Raw genomic sequence first — 18,764 nt, 5'->3', positions numbered from 1 at the left:
GCATAAAACACCATCTGCCTATAATAAAAATCGAATTGCCAGTGCAATTCAGAGAACAGCTCTTTTGAACAATCCAATTCCCTGCTTCTTAAAACTGGTAATAGAGAAACTTGTCCTATCCATTTATTATTGCAATATTCTTTATGAATCACGAAAGAAAGTACTGATTTGGAGAGGAACAGTTACGAAATTTATTGCTAAGTTTAATAAGGTAACTCTTCAGATCCTACATTGCTTGTAGCAATAATTATGGATTAGAAATCCAGAAACAACCTTGTGTTCCCTTTCTAGGTAACCAACTACCTCTTAGCATCTCCTGTTCGCCTGTGGTAGGTCTGTCCAGGGGTTACAAAGAAAACAAGCTAGGAGAAGAAATGTGTACTCCTTCCTCTGACAGCAGTTGTCTTTTCCTAAGCATAGTTTCTATGCTAAGCCATTCTTCTTCTTTATCAGCATTTTAACATAAAAAAATATTTCTCAAGGTCAGGCGTAATAAATTCATCATCTTAGTTCCAAGCAACATTCATGCAAAAACCTGTTCCACGGGTTGTCAAAAATAGACTAATTTGCTTAAACAACTGAAAGGAAACACTGACAAGATATGACAAGACAAATATTACAAAACAGATTGGTGGGGTTGGGTTTTGTTGGTTTTTTTTTCATTTACTGATTAAGTTTTATATGGAAAATCACTTGAAAAAAAAAAATCCATGACAATTATTGTCAAGCATTTGCTTCCTGTGCAGCATCTGAAAGTTAAAACTATTATGTCAACTGCTTAAAAGTGTTAGTTTGGCTGTCATTATTCCAGAGTTTAAGTCTTCAGACACTTGAAAAACTCACTAGCTTCATACAAAAAATATAAGCAACTTCATGTCTCTTTCCACACTTCATGATGACACTAACTCCATCATGATTAAAAGATCAGAAATGGGGGAATAATTAACATAAGTCAAAATCTTCATTTCAAATGTGATTATATTCAGTACCACTGGTCTAAGTATCCTGGTGACTTCAATCAATGTACCAGTGGACAAGAAGTTGCCACCATGAAAATATCTCTGTAGAATTTGACAGGCTTTTTTGACATTCCTGTCATGTTTAATTACATTCCTCTCAGATTTCTATGGGAAGATGCAAATTTGACACTGACTTCTATTCATGCCTTCAGTCTTGTTTACAACACACAGAGTTATTAGATCCCTCTGGAAATTTTAGGTCTTAACTATTATTATTAAATTTCACATAACTTTGCATTAAGAGCTTGGGCACTGAATAACATGTTGACAGCCTCAGAGGCCAAAAACTAAAATATCTTTACATGCTTTGATTAAGTTTCTCCAATACATGACTGACATACCATGGCAATATGCTGTGAAGGAATCAGTACCACTGCTGTGGCTGATTTTCCTTTTTTTTCTTTACACAGTTCAACAGGCAATGAAGTAATCACAAGGGCTCTGTAGCAACTACTCCAGCAACCTACTAAATTGTCAGAAAACAAGATCTTCACTATTTGGAATTAATTTATAAAACGCCATAGCAAATAATGAGATTTTTCTCTATCCTAAATCGAAGTTTACTGTAGGACAGTTCATGAACATTACGTAAATGCAACCTCCAGTACAAGCTAAGCACAGACCCAACTCATCAATCATGCTTTATCTCGCCAGAAGGAAAAAAAAAAACCCACTGTGTATAAGATTGCACACTATTCATTACAGAATCATAGAATAGCATGGCTTGGAAGGGACCTTAGAGCTCACCCAGTTCCAGCCCCCTGCCACAGGCAGGGACACCTTCCACTAGACCAGGCTGCTCCAAGCCCCATCCAACCTGGCCTTGAACACTGCCAGGGATGGGGCAGGCACAGCTTCTCTGGGTACCCTGTGCCAGTGCCTCAGCACCCTCACAGGGAAGAATTTCTTCCTAATGTCTAATATTATCTCCCCTCTGCTAGGTTAAAGCCATTCCCCCTTGTCCTGTCACTACAGGCCCTTGTCAAGAGTCCCTCTCCAGACTTCTTGTAGGCCCCTTTAGGTATTGAAAGGCAACAATAAGGTCTACCCAGAGCTGCTTCTTCTCCAGGCTGAACAAGCCCAACTCTTGATTCACAAACGTGTATTTTCAAAGAAGTTTCCTTGGCCAAATATTCCCCAACACCCCTGTTCCATGGTTAGAAACAAGAGAAGCTCAAGAAGAATTAAAAAAGCAAAACTGGGAACAAAATAATAATAAATATAATAAATAATAAATGGAATAAAATAATAATAATAAATATAATAAATAAATAATAAAGCAATAAAAGCAAAGAAGACAGCACAAGACATGATTTCTGAATGGAACCATGAAATAACAAAAGGACCAGAGATTCACATAAGAAATGACCATGCAACCAAAACCAATGCTCTTAGCAAGGCATGTGTCAGATGGGGCTAAATGTAGAAAAACTGTTGAAACTTCTGGTTCTTGGACTTTATCCTCTGTTTTCTACTTGTTCTGGCAATAGCCAGCTGAACAGAATCACTAGCCATGCTAATGCAAATGTCTCTGATTACGAAGCATCCATGAAGTCAGAAAAACCTCAAATGTCCAGAATTCATCTTCTGGAAGCATTTTAAATGACAATGCATTTTCCACAGCTGATAAGAATATGACTTAATAGAATATGCACTTTGTGGTGTGATGTGATCTTCTAGTAAGAAGGTCATGCCAAACATTTCATATTTCATTATTTTCTCATGTGTGCAGGCTTTTTACATTACAACAATTCAATTGTTATTGTGCTGTATTTTCAGCTGCTCAGATTCCTAAAGTACAACATGATTTTTGAGAGAGAAATTTAAAGTAATAAGAACTTGAAAACAAAATTAAGCTGGTGCCTTTAAAAACTCTTCCCAAACTTTAAGTCACCTTGCAACACACATTCAGTTTGTAGCACAATCCAGTTTAAAATAATTGATCGTTTGCAAAACCATTCTAAAATATTTACATGCTTTTTCAATATAAATGAGGGGAATTTCTTGTACACACTGTTGATTTGTATTTTCTTTTCCAAAAGTTTACAACTGAGAAAAAAAGCCCATCAGAACAGCCTTCAAAGTCAGTCACCTGAATGCATTCTGCACAGAAAGCTTACTCAGTACCATTGTGAAACAACTGAACATCAAGGTTCTAGAAACAATCTTCCTTTGAAGAAGATTCTAATTTAACTTTCTAATTTTATCTTCAGCTTTTGTTCAAGATTCAGCAGCAACTTCAAAAGATCACAAGAGCAGATAGATTACCCTAGCCATACACATGTTGTGTAAGCTCCTAGAAGACATATAGCAGTTAAAGAGAAAGCACTCCAACCTACTTCAGGGGAGGAAGCTTTCAGCTCCAGCGTATGAAGTATTACTCCACAAGTACGGGGCTTGGAGTAACCTGGTCAGGTGGAAGGTGTCCCTGCCTGTGGCGGGGGTTGGAACTGGGGGAACTTTAAGGTCCCTTCCAACCCAAACCAGTTGGGAAAACACTTAATTCTTAAACACTAGATTAATTAGAATTAATCATATTGTTCTCTGAGGAAACACGAAACATTCTATGATTCTATGAATTCTGATCCTGACATTGGGTTAATTTCAAACTCAATATATCTTCGATCCTCCTACAGTAAAATGAACGCATCATAACTTACCCACCTCTATAAATCTCTATCCTGCTTAGATGAAAGGCATTTTGTTATGTAAGTGCAAAGTCTCGTTATTTATTAAAGAAGACTTTCACTACAGCCCCTCACTTAATATTGCTAGGGCCACCCTCTGCCTTTAAATCCATCAAGACAATTATTGATTAATGACCGCATCGCCGCTGTTCAGAAATATAAAAGCAATATAAACATGCCTGTGCCTGACAAATCAGCCATCTTAAGCAATGACTTATGTAATTTTATCTATCTATCCTAATGCACCCCACTTTAGTAGTTTCTAGCAGCCTTAAGTAGATACACTCACATTAGCCAGTCCTAGTTCCTGTGGGTGGTACGCTGGCGCTAGTGCTGAGGTGCTCTCAGCTTTAGTTTATGAGCTACTCAGAGCTACACATCGCTTCTCTCTTCCTCACATTTACATCTTTCAACTCATTGCAAACACAAGTTCAAATTCCCAACCCAACAGGTAGGACTAAGAAGTACAATAGTGTCTTCACCTACAAATTACTTCTATTAGCAACCCTATTAAACTTTATCTACACTATCCAGAGCAATATTGGCCAATTCAAAGAGAATTTACACTAACTTTGGTGACATCGTATCATGATGTGTCACTGGGATGATTACTGTAGTTCTTAATAACTGAATTACACACAATACCTACCTACAAATAGCAAGGACTGAAAAGGTACAATAATAATTGTTAGTAAGTAAAAGCAGCCAGTTAAGAATCTATTTTTTGGAATGTATTACTGCAAGAAACTTCCCATTTATTTCAGGGACCAGTTTTTTTTGGTATTGCTGGCCTCGATTTCCTGAGTTATCAAAATTCATCTTAAAACTACGTTTTACCTGCATGAACCCTACTGGCAAGCTGTTTAAAACCATCACCGTGCTTTGCAGATGGCAAAGGGTGACTTACTTAGAAATTATTTTATCTCAGCAAGAAGTAATAAAAAGCAAGGTATTCAGCTAGAGAGTAACAGCCTACCTGGAACAGGTTATATTTCTTCAAGAGCTGATATATTTAATAATCAAATGTAGGTCTACTAAGAATAAATCATACCACTGCCTGCTAAAATTAGTTATTAAAACTGTTGGACTGTGAGAGCAAAACTGTAAGAATGGTAAGTGCTTGCTGACTGCAAAATGCTACATTAGCAGTAGATAAACTGGCTGAAATAAGTAGACTGTGGAAATACGACAGGAGAAAACTGCTGCATCCCAAATATGAGGACAGCTTTTTAACATGGCAATAAATCATGACTCAGGAAGAATGCTGCGCACAAATGACTTTTTCATCCCTCACCACAAAAATTTGTTACAAACAATAACTGACTACACATTAGAGATAAAACACTTTCAAAACCCATGAATTTAAGAGACGTAAGAATGGCAAAAGACTTTTCGAAGTCAGAGGAATTAAAAATAACCAACACAAAAGCTCCTCTCCATTTGCCAATTAAAAAACTCATCTATAGATGAATCTAAACTAAAACAAATCCCAAACCAAACACACACCTGCAACTCCCTGTAGCAGTTTTTGTGGAAGAGCGGCATTCTTTTTTTTTTCCTAAAAGCTGTAAAGATTACTCATCCTAAAACACGGAAAAGACACAAGGCATGCCCTAACTGTGAATCTAGTTCTACATAGAAGCTCTAAATCCTATGAAGCCTAACGGAAAACCATAGCTTCAAGTTACAGTGGAGCTGCTGGAGGCATTTCTTTTACTGTATATTTTCACAGAATCACAGAATAGCTGAGGTGGGAAGGGACCACTGGGGGTCATCTAGCCCAACCTCCCTGCTCAAGAAGGGTCATCTATAGCTCAGGATTGCTCTCAGAGGACTCTTGAATATCTCCTGGGAAGGAAGCTCCCCAACCTCTCTGGACAACCTACTCCAGTGCTCAGTCACCCCCACAGTCAAGTTCTTTCTCATGTTCAGGTGGAACCCCCTCTGTTTTAGTTCACACCTGTTGCCTCTCATCCTATCACCTGGCACCACTGAGAAGAGTCTTGCCCCATCCTCTTGACACACTCTCTTCAGATACTCATATGCATTGGTCAGATTCCCCCCACAGCCGCCTCTTCTCCAAGCTGACCAGGCTCCCTCAGCCTTTCCTCATAGGAGAGATACTCCATACCCTTAATCATTCTAGCAGCCCTATGCTGGACTTGCTCCAGGAGCTCCGTCTTTTGTACTGGGGAGCCCAGGCTGGACACTGTACTCCAGGTGACATCTCACCATATTATACTTTGAAAGCAGTGGTACCTGCTTTATTTAGAGACTGACATTATCAAATATAGTATCTGGTCATAAATAGAAAGATGACCAAACAGCAAGTGCAAACCACAGTAAGAAACTCAGACATCCTGACATATCAAGGGATAGGATAGTGTTTAATTGAATATTTCTGATCCCAGTATCCTACGTTTTGCTGAAAGCAGTGCTGTCAGGCCACATCAAATGTGTAAGAATCTGTAAGAAACAGAGATAGCCTATACTAAGTGAAACACCTTTGTGCCTCTCCCACTATTTTACTAGAAGTCCCACCACTGCACATGGCTGCTTTCAGCTTTGCTTTATGCTTCATTTTCTCCCTTGCCCTCGGTACATTTCTTGAGCAGAGATATTTGTTACCTCTTGTCGTGGTTTAAGTGCTGAACCCAGGACACCTCTCTAAAGAATCAGAGGCTTATAGTTCAGCATCCACAGATCTGCAAGTCAATTTTGTTGCCTTCAATACAGTAGTTGCTTAAGTACAGTCTTCCAAGAGCTTTAGTGTTTAAAGGAAGCAGAAAGAATCTAAAAATCAATTACCCTTTATTTAGTCAAAGAGACTTAAATACCCAAGAAATCAGTAAGTTATCCGTACGACCTTTACAGTCTCTATCTTCCCCCCTTTCTTGGGAGTTCAGTGGGTACAGACGAGATCTCTATTGCACAGCCATGATCCTCTTTCTTCTCCTACATCATGTTGCTCTGAGTTTCCCCTTTGCTCTAAATTACTTGGTAGAAAAGTTACCTTTCTAAAAGTTGCTGTTCATCAAGCAGATGACCTTTGATCATCTTCACTGTATGATCTGTTCAGTATTGACAGAAATCATAATCAGCAGAAACACTTAAGAAAAAGAGCACCAGGCTGTTTGTAATTCAACACTGGGGGAAAAAAAAATCATAAAGAATTAACTTTTAGTCAGCTTTTTTCAACAACTGTGTTTGCCTTTGATACAGTTCTAAATTTCATAATATAACTGGATGGACCTGTTCTCTAGACCTCCCCATTAATTGCTAATTGTGAATCTATGCCTTTAGATTCGCAATTAGAGAAAACACAATTTTTCCATTGCTAGCATTGTGCCATGAGCTTGGAATTCTACCCAAGACTTAGAAGAAAAGGGGAGAGGATGCAAGCAGCCGTACAATAGAAATGAAATTTGCAGTGTGTTAGAAGGCTATGTAAGGAATTCACAGTTCCAAACCAGTATGCATAAACTGTAGATATACATAGTCCCTATGGAAAGCTTTTACAGTTCTGCAGGAGCTGCAAATAGCAGCAAGGCCTAAAGCAAAGCCAAGGAACACTTGGAACTTCTGAGAAAGTGAATGTCATCACAATATCATTTATGAAAGTATGCACTGAATTCTGAGAAGCTGCCTCACAAGTCTCAGTTCAACCAATGACTTTAGCAGGAGGCTTAACTGGTTTTCCTACTATCCTTCTTGAACTGGTTCTATTTTGACCATTGAGTGAAAAGCAACAGCCAAGTGTAAATCTCCTAATCCCTCAGTCCTGACATTTAAACAGACAGCATGGTTGTGAACAGTGTGATTCAGATTAAATTTCCACTAAAGAACTTCCCTGCTTTAATTATTTTTGCAATGAAAATTGACAATAGTAATATGCCAAGAAATAATTCATAAACAGGCACATAGGCTGGAATTCACTCAGGAAGCTGTCACTATGCGCAGGAGAGAACTGGGTATCCCATGGTATCAGGAAGTTACCCATCAACAAGAAAACTCCATATTAAAATGCTCACCTTTTGGGTCTGTATTACTTCCTGCTGATTATGACAAACTTATTGTTTCAAATCATTCTATGATTCTATGATCTGACAACATATATAATTTAGTAACAAGTTAATTCAACCTGACCAAAACCTGTACTTAATTTTATGAAAACGTGAGGATGTAACAATTAGATGAGACTTAAAGCAAGCTGCTTCTACTGCATTCCTCTTCATCAAAACTCGCTGAACAAATTTGAGAGGGAAGAAAATTAAAGCCCCAGCATTTTTCTTACAGGGAGAGAACTCTTTGGGTTTCTAGTTCATTGTCCCTCAAATTATGTCAAAGGCAATATAGACAACAAAAAGATCAGCAGCAGAATGAAGTCTCTCAGTCTATTTGAGCATCTCAAAGATGTGGTCCACCTCTCTATTCACATCAACTTCTTCCAAACAAGACTCCAATACCATCTTTTGTTTAAACATGGAATTCCATGGTCTATAACACAGTCTTTCTTTTAACTTTCTTAGACATACAGAAAATGCAGGATTCTTGGTTGAACACACACATAAAATCAGAGAAGGCACCCATAATTAGTGACATAAACTAAAACTACATTTCAATTCCCTTCTTTTTAAGCAGAAGCATATAATCAATTGAAAGTCAGTACAACACAAATCTTGCACTAACAACTTAAAAGGTAATTTATCCAAGCATATCTTTAACTCACAGAATCAATTTAAATACAAATTACAAATTTGTCATTTTTGTCAAAGAAGCTGTTACTTGCAGTAATTGTCAAGGAACATACAGATGTTATAGTCAAACCCCAAGCACATGGCTTCTTGTAAAAGGCTGTAGTGTCAAGGAATGTTTTGACTACACAGCATTTCCTGAATTAATGGTAACATAAGACCTTTTACTAATGAAATTGTAAATATGGAAATACATAAGGTTGATAATAGTTTAGTGTAGGAACAAATAAAAGCAGGAGATCAGATTTCTTTCTCTTTTTAATATTCTACTTAGAGTGTCCATTCACTAATGCATCACATGCATTAGGGACAAAGGGTAACATAAAATTATACTGTTCACAGCTATAGATAATTTTTCATTGCATGTTTAATACATCGAAAGCACAGAGTTTTAGCTGCTACAAAAATTCAAAGCCCCTCAATTGAGTCGCACATGAACAGGACCACTATTTTCAAGCTAATACACATTGCTTCATAAGCAGTTATTAAAAAAGAGTTATCATTTTCCCCAATGGATTTTTATCCTTCAGTATAGTTTATTTTTTTCCCCCACAGAATAATACTGTATATGACACAGAGTTCTTTAGTGCTTTGTGTCTAAGGCCATAGACCTACTTTTCAGAGAGCAGATCAGTCAGCCTAAAAACCAAGTCTGAAATAAGACCAACATAAAAAACAAGACCCACAAGAATTATTAGTTCTGCTTCTCAACGGCATTTTAATGGTTTTTACAAGTTTAATTCTGAAGTTGTGCGAGAACTAGCTGGCAAAAAAAACTAAGTACAACTTATCAGGGAGAACACAAAGAAATGTAAGCTATCTTGAGTGATTCTCAACAGCTGCATTTTAAAAACAGAATCAGGACTGCAAACACATAAACTCTGATGAAAACACTGATTTATTTTTAAGTATGTTGTACTTGGAAAATCATTATAAACCAAAACAAGGCAAAACTCAAGCAATGGAAAAGAAGCTAAAAGAAATCCATATGGGCTTCATCTTTTCACATTTTTTTCCCCAAACAAATCCTGCTGCCCTCACTGCTCTTTTCTGTGCCCCAAACTGTATCCCCTCCCTCTCTCCTACTCCTGCCACCTTCAGTACAGAACTCAAGAGTTCCTAGTCTCTCTCCTTCCCTCCCTTAGAACTAATTAACCACCTGCTTGTCATTCAGATCCTTCCCAAAAGTTCCTTTCTCCAACAAATTTTCTGCAACAACACTCCACAGACATGTATTCAGGTGTGCATGCAGGACAAACTCAAATCCAGAGGAAATCTGGTCCCCAAGTGCTCTTGTGAAACTGGATCTGAAAGATCAGGCTGGAAAAATGAGAGAACGACACAGGAGGTTAAATTTATTCTGCATTTGATTCTGCAGATTGGATAGCCAATGGGCTAAAACCTGAATTGGAATTGTGGGAAAGAACTATGTCCTCAAGAATCTGTAACTTCAGGGTTGAAACACCCAAGAAGTGGATGTGTGGTTCCAGAATGCAGTCCTGGTCATTTACCTGCATAGTCTGTGGACACAGCAAAGTATCTTCAAAGTAAAGGGTCTAAAAACCCAAAAAGCTGTGTGTAGATCCACTAAGGACAAGTGGGGGATACTGTACTTCACATGTGTTGGAACTTCATCTCTTTATCATGAAAAGCATGATTCCTACCAAGTGTCTCTAGTTGGAGCAGATCAAGAGCAGCAGCCTCTGAAGACAGGCTCCTTAATAAAAATGATTGTCTCTTTGTAAAACTTCCTTCTTCTGTTGAGTTATATATATATAAATACACATAATACTCAGAGAATGCAACTCCAGCAATATCCAGGCACATCCCCACTTACTCAGTGAAAGGAAGTGAAAGTGAGGGGAACTTCTAGTCCAACAGACATCCTTAGTGCACTTAAGGCATCTCTAAAGCCTGAGCTCACTATTGTTTTCATATGATTTTTGCCCACTCGTCTTAAAGTCCCATTTTAAACACCAAAAGGGGTGCTTTAAATATTGCCTTTAGAAAAGGGACACTGTGAAAGTAATCTCAGTTCAGTACAGCATAATGAAGACTAGGTGATCTAAGAAACAGATAAACTACTGCATATCTGCATTTAAAAAACAAAGATCCAAGTTGTTCTTGAAAAGTAATTATTGTCACACGTATCATTTCATGGTAACAACAAAGCACTTGTATATGTTTAAGATATAAAGACCCAATTATGAAAGGAAAAGCAATCACAAAACTGGAGAGAACAGAATGTTCAATAAGAATAGTCAAACTAAAAAAAAAAACCCAAACCAATAAGAGAAAACATCTTTCCTCAATAAGAAATTCTGTGTGGTACCTCAACTGACATTTATCTGTAACTGCAGTCCCCACCTTTACTACTCATGGCATTGCCTGTGTAAAAACAGCCATATAATGACACAGCCCAACAAGCAATAACCTGGTCTGTCGTTTCAGAAAGGAAGAAAATTGAGAAAGACAACAAAGAAAAAGCAATCCCAGCAGCAAGGTGAAGATACAGGGCTTGTAGCTGACAACCTGCTCCTGTTCCTCAGAAGAAAACTCCTTTTCTGCCTACTTGGAAAACAGCAATAGAAAACCATGCACAAACTGAGAATACAAAAGACCTTCAAATTTTGGCTTAGCACCTTACTTATGGGTGATATAAAAGCACCAGGGGATGAGATGGAGAGCCAGTAGGTGCTATATGCTGGGAAGAGCCAAACACTGCACGCAGAGTACTAAGAGACTCTAGCTTCTGGTGAAATAATTTGCAGGCACTCGGGATCATGCCTCTGGTTGTGCATTGCCATCAGTTACACAACACATTCCTGGAACAAGCTCAGCATAAATGAGCAAAGCTATGTTTAGCGCAGGACATAATGGGTTATGAATCAGGAGCACTGAAGACAAGAAGCTAGTCTCTTTAAAAAAAAGAAGATGTATTTCCAGCATGTATTAAACACACCAGTAAAACAGTGACTGCAGCTTTGAAAATATCACTGCAACCATTTGTTCCACTTAACATACCACCTGTATGACAGACAACAAAAATATGTGAATACGAATGGAAAGTAAAATTCTACCACGATTAAATATACCACACACAGAGACCTTTTCATACAGCATTATCAGACAAAATGAGAAATGTCAAAATTTGTAACGTCAGTGAAGGCCACTAATAAAATTCAATTTCATTATGGCTCAAGCCAGAGGAGACTGCAGTAAAACCTGGGTAAACAACCTTACACTGTGCTGTAGAAAAGAAGTCGGGGAGAGAAAAAGTAGTACCAGTCTTTATTTTGATGTCTATTTCAATGCAGTAAGAGTTCTTTTTGCAATTAACTGAAGAATCAAATTAAGGGGTTTAGTCATCTAACTACCTAGTAGGCAGGTGCAATCAAGTGGCTAGGTTGACTAAATCCCCAACTACGGCTGAGTAATTAAACAGCAGACAGAAATTTGTCCTTACAGAATTGTAAGTCATCTTTCAAAAGCAACCCCTTAGGGGAAGAAGAAGAAAATAAAAGAGTTTCTTGTGCTTTCTCTAAGACTTGCAAAGTAACTGATCCTTAAACTTCATTGCCAGAAGGTTTTTCTGTTAGGATGAAATGTGGAACAAACAAACAAAATAATTTAAAATGAAAAGGACTTGTGGGAGGTACATCAGGAACAGGTATGCTTTTTTCAGGTCCCTTTAATCTCACATATAGTTCTATAATTAGACAGAGCTGATCTGAGTGAGCCAAATTAATCCATAAACCCAATTAAGCAAAACTTTAATTGAAGTTCCTACTCTCTGGTCTGTGGACCAAGTTTTAAATTACTTTTGCCTATACCAGCACACATGTAATATGCTCTCCTTTAAAGCCAGTGGCTTTGTAAAACCATGATTTCATTTTTTGTTAGAAGTCTCTGGACAAGTTCAAACACACACAGCCATCAACCTGACCAGTGTGAAGTGAAGGCAGAGCAAAAAGACACCCTCTCTCTTTAACAAGACCCCAAATTTCTGTTAAATCAGAACTATGAAGTTACATGATAGGGCTAATTACCAAGGCAATTTAGTGACTTTTTCCTTGACAGGTCTTTTCCTTTAAACTTCCGCTCATGCAAAGCCTCTGAATCAGTGTAATTTATAGCATGCATCAAGATAACTGAACATGAGATCCAGTATTTTATGTACAGAAGATAATTTTATCAATGAAGCAGTACACAAGAGACAAGATAACCTAGATGAAAACAACTGCATCTGCAATTACCATAGGAATTCATTTAAAGCTAAAATAGAATAGCCAGAATTTGAATATTTTAATATGCAGAAGCCAGTGACTGAAATGCTGTACTCAAACACACGTGAAAACTGAACAGAATGTTAGATTAGTTCTGTTGCCTCTATCAGTGACGTATACTGTGTACATCTACAATTTATATTTGGAACAGAACTGAGATTTTGAAGTCATCCCCCACTTTCTGTACTTTGTTTCAAGTATCATGGTACAGTCTAAGAGACTACAGATGAGACTCCTTCTAGATGGAGCAACACTAGAAAATGTACCTCAACCACTAATGGAGTCCATTTGACCAGAGTAGAGGTAGTCGGAAGTGAAACACCCTGAAATATAGACAGTATGAGCATCAAGCTCTCTAAATAAACTGTTTCCTTCCACAAATGTTGGGGGTTTTTCTGCTCTGAATTGTTTAGCTTAGCCATTACAAACACTATGTAGACCACAAATTACGCTTACTGTTGTATGCACTTCCATTTAAGTACTGCAGAGTAAACTGTACAAACAGCACTGAACTTGTTACTTATCCCCATTCTCTGGCATCTGAACTTAAGAGTGTTTACTCTCCATAGCCCCAAGCAAATACCTGCTGAAGCTACAGTTCTACAAACCTAGTAAAAGTAAGCAACACTGATTCTGAAACAGGCAAGTGCACTTTCCCAACCCTCACCTTTTAACTTCCCAGTTCCAGCTCAAACATTTTCACACCTATGTAGAGAAGTGGGTCTAAGAACTGCTTGGGAAGAAAATAGCTCAACATTTGCATGGCATGAGAAGCTCTAAAACAAAGACACATTCAGTCATGAATGCCTGAACCTAGATCTTCATCCAATGCCATGTGGCCTCCTCCATGGCATGCAGAAGCACTGAACTGCCATAGGCAGACATCAGGGTAAGCCTCAGAACAATCGATGGAAAGATGCCCATACCTTCACTTATTCTTCAGCGGAATCTGCTTTCTTCACTAACTCTCCAGAAGTTTAGGCTGTTAATGTAGGTGGAATGAATGACCAAGCTTGAAACATTTTCAGATCCTGAAATACTTTGAGATCTGAAATTAGCAGTCAAAATATAGCTTTTCATTCTTGATGCATGCTTGGTGTATTTAATTCAAAAGAAAGCTTATCAGTGGTAACAATGATCTTGAATATATTGGATACATACCTATATATGATGTGAACATACGGTACACCATAGTAACATTCAAAACAACCTAAGAAAATACTATGCCATCTACTTTCTCTATACTGAATAGTGAGGTCAGTGGAACAAAAACTCTGACGTTTGGGTTCACTGGAGACAGTAGAAAATTGTCTTCCTTTTTTCCCTTTTTAAAATGCTAGGGATCTGATAAGGCTGACCTTTGGAAAAGGCAAAAGCCTGCTTCTTTCCAGTTCTAATAGATTAAGTAAATAACCTGCATATCTGGATAAACATTCCAATTGAATATCAGTAGTTCTGTATAAATCTCATACAGATCCAGATGTGGAATTCAAAGCTACATAGGCAAAACCCTTCAAATAATAAATTATATCTAAAATAACTCAGAAGTTCATTCCAGAAGTGATTTACATGTTCATAATTTAGTAAGACAGTTTTGTTTGTAAAGTTTTAATGAATGAGATGTAAGATACTGGCAGCTTTGTCTCATTCTACTGCTGTGAGCTCAGCAGAATTAAAGGGACAGAGGTGCAGGGACAGGTATTTCAAGTCACATAAGCATGAGAAATAGTGTCTTACACACATGGTTAGCACTGTTTTCTTTATTATAGCATATGCTTAGCTAAACACATTTTCAGGTTTCAAAGGCACAACTTAAACATGCTACAGAGCTCTGCAGATCCTCCAAAGGTGGAAAAGCTCACACTTTCCTATTCACACCCTTCTTCTCTTGGATCAACCTGATCAGTTAGAGTCAGACAAAACTGCACTACTGTGTTTGGTATTACATTGCTAGTGTTGGTGGTCTTGCTACTTGTTTTCCTTTCTCTATTCAATAACTACTTTTCAACACATCATCTAAAAGCATGTCAATGATTTGAGACAGCATGAAAGAGAGAATACCAGGTTTGTAACATAGCTCTGCCATAACACACTTGGCTGGGTGGGAGAGTGAGGGAGCAAGCACTTGAAGATAATTTTATGAATTTGGTTACTTAAAAATCATATTTTAATTTAATTTCTCTTTAGTCTTTGAAAAATATTTCCTTACAATGTTGTTAATCCCCAACAGGCCTAAGATACACCAAAAGCTGCTGTCAGCTATCTGCTACCTAGGACATGATTGAGCCACACTGAAAATGGATTCAGAGTTTGCTCAGCCATCAGAAAAGTGAACTTCATAAATGCTCAACATATTTATCTCTGTATAAACTAATGATCAAATAATTTTAAAGCAGCACAGGCTGATCTATAGTAAAGCTCCTCTAATGGTAACATAACAGACTGATTCTAATCTTACTTGAACTGATTACTACCCTTAAATGAAATTAATATGCCCAACACAAGTTCAGTAAGAGAAAAGATTTAAGCCTAATCCACAACTACCTTCCAGCACTAATGCTTCTAGCACCAAAAGAGCTGCCAAATCAGCTCGCTTATCACTGTTCCACTGTCAGCATTCTTCTGTTCCTTCAGCAAAAGTGAGCTGATTTCCAAGACATACCCTTCTCTACTTGTCATAAACCTGTCTTGGAAAACAAAGCAGAATTTTTACAAACTCCTCAAATTCAGCTCAATGAGGAAAACTGCCTCAAAAATACTGACTCCAGTTTCTACTGGAATGGCAGGTGAAGTGTTGTATCACAGGATGAGTGGATATGAACAGATACGAGTGACAAGCAGATGTTTTCCCGAGAAAAAGGAGATGCACAAACAAGGGAATGCACCTTGTCTATCCAGAGATTCCTGTGGAAAGTTTAGTGGGTTATTTTACACATCTATACAAAGACAGAAGGTCTCCTGGGATCTCTCTCATCGTAAACCTGTTAATCCCACTTCAAGCAGTGCCTGCCAAGAACAGTCTCCCCTGAAACTATTACTTATGACAAAATCAGGCAACATGCATTACTTGATGTGCATTGCAGATTTTAAAACCCATCCCGTTTGCTGTAAAAACAGATTTGCTTTTTGGTATTTTAGAACCAAACACATCACCATGGTTTTGCAACAAGGACAACAATAAATAACTAGCGAAATTGTAGTCCAAAGATCTAAAAAGGCTTTAAAACCCTATCTCAGGAACTCAAACCCAATTCCTATTTTTCTGTGGTAGCAGATAATGGCGAGCAAGCACTGATGAAACACCTGCTTTCAAAGAGTTAGCAGAGTATTTCACTATTGCAGATTTAAGGAGGTGAAGGTAGGAGGGGAGCCCCCTCCACCTGCTTTTGTGAAATAAGAACCAAGTACATCTCAAAGCTGGTACAGTGGCAATAACAAACAGAACTACAGGGCAGTCATCAGGAAAACTATCAAAGATGACTACTTTGAGTACTGAAACCACAGGTAATTCAGAGACCAAATAACCCTTGGCAATCATTTGCATTTGAAATAGTGATTTAGGTGGAAAGACTTTATGAGGATTAGAGAACAGTTTATAATACCTAATTTATTCTCTCTCTCTCTCTCTCTCTCTAGATATATATATATATATATATATTTAATTCCTATAGGAATCTTACTTTCTTTTCCACAAATTCTTCCCACTGATTTTCAGAAATAAATCTGAAAACATTTTCAGGTTCTCTAGCCACATCCATACTTAACATTTCAGTTAGGTACTTTCTGGCTATTCCTTAACAATTGCATTAGATATCACTGTCGCATCTGTTCTGTGATTGTATGAATCACCTAGAATCTGACTTAGAAGCAAATAAATAAAATCAGCTTCACAGCCAAACTTGTGAGCTGTGCTTCTAAAGCTATTTTAGCTGATATTTCTGTTGCCTTATTTGTGGCTGTCCATATGTAAACTCTTGTACCATCTGCTCTTCTGAAGAACAAGTTCAGAGATGTAACCTGGCAGAAGACCATTCTTTTGAGCATGAAGAATGAGGCAAAGCTCAGTTCTGGAGGGAATGGCAAACTTGACAGCCATTGACCTAAACTATTACAGAAACGATCCTGAATTTAAAAGAATGGGCAGTAAATATGGTGTTCTAGGTTCAGCTGTAACAGTTATGGATATAACATATCGTAACATATGGATAAGGCACAATTCAGTTTCAGGAAACCATACTGTAATCACTGATGAAATTAATGAAATCTTGCATCCATTTCCACTATCTTTCTCTACACATAATACTGTAACTTCTATGTGCTATGTATGATTGTTCTTTAAAGTTCAGGGACACCCTACACTCTGACAACCAGTTACCTAATTCTTCGTCATTAAATTCAGACTACAATATCGCAGAACTGAATATGCAGAGCAGCCACTGCATCTGTACAGGAAATACAGTAGACCTGATCACCTTTGCCTTTATAATTATCAATAACCATTAACACCTCCTGTATCTCTAGCAAGTATTACAAGCTGAACACTGAGAATTGGCAGGAAGGAAAAAAGACTCCAAGACTGGAGATGAAAGAAGACTGAACAATGAAAGAAAAAAGTGGGAGCAGAAGGAGAATCGCTCCAAAATAAAGCTGATCAACAGAAAAAAAACATATCTCAAGATAGAGATCTTAAGGGTCACCACAGAAGAGGGGGATGTAGTTACTGGAAAAAGAAATCAGCTTGGGCTACATAGTTTATGTTTTCTAGTTTGCCTCAAAGCATACAATATAGGTCTTGATGTACTAAACAGTGAAATAAAAGATGTGACACATTACTTTAAATCAGTATTTAATTGCCAGAAGTGTACTCCAGAAAGCAAATGAAATTTCATAGAGGATCTTGTGTGCCCCCCCCCCACCTTTTTTTGTTTTAGTTTAGTCCAAATTATTGTCTTGCACTTGGTGTATCAGCTCCTCTGAAAAATCCTTTTAACAAAAGCAAAAGAAAAGAAAGAATGGCAATTTAATTTTAGACCATTCCAGATTGATTTCTAGTCCATGCTCAGATGTCTGGAATTCAGCCAGAATAAAAATTGTATTTTAGAGAAAATGAACTAACACAGCCCATGAACAGTTTATTATCCTGAAGTTTAGCTGTTATAAATATTCCAAAATGTTAAAACTCCTGCTCAAGGGTTGGCTTAGCTTCATGTTTGTGATGGGAGTCTTGACCTACTCTCCATTTGACGAAACCAGAAAATGCTAAGGAGAATAGAAGAAGCAGCTGTCCTAATATGACATTTCTTTCAGGCTTATAACCAATTTTACTCCAAGAAAGACCAAATACAGTTGATACAGAAAGACCAGAGGGCGTTTTCACTTTGCCTACTATACTCCCCTGTGAGTCCGGTAAGGCTACATATGCTTGGCAGCGTATGTGCTTGAGAACTTTATTGGATTAGGTCCTGTGTCCACAATTTTAGAGCTGTGAGAAAATTGCCAGGAAAAAGCATAAATGAGTTCTGGCACAATGGATTGTGAACACAAGAATGAAGAGGCTCCCCATCATACACAAACCACCTTCCACGGCACAAAAATAAACTAGCATTTCAGCACTGGTCCATTAGTTAACAGAACTCAGAATAACTTTAAAATTCCACTTAATAAGGCACAGCACACAATTTAAATAAATCCTTATAACATTCTGGGCTCTTTTCTCAGTGCTGCTATTTATTGAGGGTCCGAATGTGCTTCAGCTACTGTGCCTGAAGAGTCACACAGCAGCATAAGCTCATGTAAGCAGTTGTGGCTTCCCCATTCCCTTCTTCCTTGAACCAGTACTCATGCTCCTGCAATGACATGGTCAATGATTCAGGAAGCTGACTGAGTCAAAAGCTAGGACACAATTTCACGTTATACTTAATCATACTTAATTTCATATATTGATGGGCCTGCTGCCAAAATGGTTAGTCTCGTTCTCCTTCATGTATTGCGATGCTCATACCAACCTCCTCCACTGCA

At 37.8% G+C, this 18,764-nt stretch overlaps 1 protein-coding gene across 5 annotated transcripts in view; it reads right to left on the bottom strand.

Moving 5' to 3' along the window:
- Nucleotides 1-18,764, bottom strand: part of BBS9 (Bardet-Biedl syndrome 9) — a 260,226-nt gene that overhangs the window by 75,645 nt on the left and 165,817 nt on the right. The gene's annotated exons all lie outside the window — the stretch shown is intronic.

The sequence above is a fragment of the Neopsephotus bourkii genome, unplaced genomic scaffold, assembly GCF_033783945.1.
Source record: "Neopsephotus bourkii isolate Nb327-2 ecotype Australia unplaced genomic scaffold, CSIRO-AGI_Nbou_v1 NB_973, whole genome shotgun sequence".
In the NCBI taxonomy this organism is placed as follows: Eukaryota; Metazoa; Chordata; class Aves; order Psittaciformes; family Psittacidae; genus Neopsephotus; species Neopsephotus bourkii.
The sequence above is the reverse complement of the archived record's forward strand: the minus strand, read 5'-3'. Positions and strand labels throughout refer to the sequence as shown.